Below are 2,786 nucleotides of genomic sequence, written 5' to 3'. Positions count from 1 at the left end.
ATTTTATTTTTGGACACTCGGTAAGAACAGGTGATCCAAAACCCCGGCTTTCATGTATTTGAGTTTAACAATCCAATCCCACCTTCCACGCAACCGGAAAAAATCTTGTTGAATTTCCTCTTGGTTCCTTTCATGGAGCTTCTCTGGGAGCCCGGGCCTCAAAAAACACTTATCCGACTCTGTCATATGGCTATCACTACTAACTAATTCTTCAAAACGCACACCTCCCAAACTAGGCATCTACATTCATGCAACATTGCACAAAATCAAATGAGACATCAGTGGAGTAAAACCACAGGGTGAGTGGCTTGGTGAAGTCATCAACAATTAACCAGGTCTTATATTGTAGGGCAGAGGGAGTGGCAGCTAAGATCGACGGCGTAGACATACACCTGCCTTGTTTAAATGACACAAGGTATCATAGTCATATATATAAGCATACAATCAAGAGGTCTCGAGCCTGCTGTTTCTGTCATGGCTCAGATCAAATCAGGTGCAGATAGTATACATGACAAAGATACATTGCATGGAACCATTTGAGTATCTTCTGAAGGATACAACAAATGATGATCTGCAGCGGCTATTGAGAGTGTTTCAGAATCATCCAAGTCCTGCTGCTAACAGTAATCTATCTACAACATATTGTTTCAGTTTTTAAACAAAGTTCCAATTTAGCAGCAAGTCTTCAGATTTCTCATCTCGAGCATATAATGAGTTCGAAAATATGTGCCAAGTATTACTCAGATAATGGTATTCAAAATCATTACAACAATCAGCAGAGTTGAACTTTAATGGTAAGATTTACATTCAGCATAGAGTTCAGTGATTCACTGTTGAGCAAACGATAACTTCAACAGCACTATTCAGGGAAATCAGGCAAGTATTCAGTGTTGACAGGCAACAAGAAAGAGACTCGGAGAACAATGCCATAAAACATAATGTGAAATAACACCAACACCGGAGTTAATGTAAACTAGCACAGGGTTGCAAACATGTGGCCCGTCTGACAAAAGTATCATAAACAATAGTCTCTCGAATTCTACTAAGGTACCAGATGATACAAACTCAAAAGGTACTACAAACACGCTAACCACTCAGGTTTGACAACACACAAAATGAAATAGGCCAACCGGCGAGAACAAGTAGCTACATATGTGCAAATGGATCAGTTAAATCCAAATCACCGATATGCTTGATATCATAAGAATTGCGGACACAACTACCAGTTCTAAAATGAAACTGAGCATCTCTGGAAACCCTGTTCTCTAGCTCAAGCTTCCTGTGTTGTTTTGCCAAGAACTTCTCATTGTTATTCCTGGTTGTGATGCCAAGTGTCACTGACTCTAGCACTTTCGCGTTCAATACAAAGAATGTAAGAAAGTTAATTTGCGACTTCTTCCCCCGATATAGTTGTAACACTAACGTCTTCAGACTCATGTCAAAACATTTTAACAGATTCCGGTGTTTACGACGCCACAAATTCCCCGGTCTTGATTGAAATGACTGAAATAACATACACAAATAACCAAATCAACAAGTTCAGACCAAAAGTAGATCAAAAAGGTTGCTGAACTATCAATGAAGAAACATCACCTGAATGTACAACTTCTCCAAGCACGGAAAGCATCTCATCAATTCAATAACAGTATCCAAACTAAGATTGTGCATATCAAGAGCCAAAATCTTGACAGTTTGTACCACTGTTATCAGGTTATCAACACACAATCCCTTTATCAAGTATGAAAGCCACAATATTAGGCCAGTGCACAGGTCAGGTGATAGGCAATTTTTCTACGCATAGAAATGCAACTGAGAAGCCATAGGACATACCTGAATAATAGTGGAGCCAATCATGAGTCTGGACAATTCACCTGACCTGCACTTATCACTAATGAAGCCTAAAGTCTCCAGTTTAGGAGCTGCGAGTACGGTTACCTGCAGAATATTGCCCCTCTCAAAGAGCAGCCTCACAAGACAAGGAGCTTTCTCCATGACGATTTGTTCAAGCAGCAGTGACTCTATCGGTATCCCATATTCTCTCACAGCCATGCATCTAATAGTTGGGGAGTTTATTCGGATGCGGCGGAAGCCAGAGCACATGTCAATCATCAAGCACTCGAGAGTTGGGCACCCGGCAATCAGGCTATGCAGCGAGCTCTCCGAGATCATGACATTTACAAGACCGAGTTGCTTAAGCAAGGGGAAGTGAAGGTGGAGCTCATGGAAGTTGACGTCCGAGAGGTTGCATCCACCAATGTTGGCAACATGGAGGGTGGGCGAGAAGCGGAGGATCAATGCCCGCTGTGGTTTCTCTAACAGATGGTTGATGAAATCAAGCTCCTCAAGGTTGTCCAGAGCGTAATTCAATAGCCAGAGGAATCGGCCAAGCAATTCTGGACACGGTTCCTAAGAAAGAAAAATCAAATAGTCAACTGTCCGGATGCAGAGGCCCTAGCAGCCTTCAAGCACAATATCCATGACGAGTGGCTTGCCCGGCACCTTGGACAGGAAAAGCCGAAATCTATGGCAGCACTCACGACACTCATGACCCGCTTTTGCGCGGGAGAAGACAGCTGGCTTGTTCGTAGCAACAATATGACCAAGAACCCTAATAATTCAGATACCAGGGACAGTAGTGGCAGGTCGCATCACAACAAGCAGAAGCGCCGCACTAACGGCGACAATGCTGAGGATACGGCAGTTAATGCCGGATTCAGAGGCTATAAATCCGGTCAGCGGAAAAAGCCATTCAAAAGAAATCCTAGGGGCCCGTCCAGTTTGGATCG

At 43.0% G+C, this 2,786-nt stretch overlaps 1 pseudogene; it reads right to left on the bottom strand.

Annotated features, from left to right (window-relative positions):
• Window positions 1–641: 641 nt before the first annotated feature.
• On the bottom strand, window positions 642–2,358 carry LOC119299227 (annotated as a pseudogene).
• Window positions 2,359–2,786: the final 428 nt, after the last annotated feature.

The sequence above is a fragment of the Triticum dicoccoides genome, chromosome 5A, assembly GCF_002162155.2.
Source record: "Triticum dicoccoides isolate Atlit2015 ecotype Zavitan chromosome 5A, WEW_v2.0, whole genome shotgun sequence".
NCBI lineage: Eukaryota > Viridiplantae > Streptophyta > Magnoliopsida > Poales > Poaceae > Triticum > Triticum dicoccoides.
This window is presented reverse-complemented; position numbering and strand designations above follow the sequence as displayed.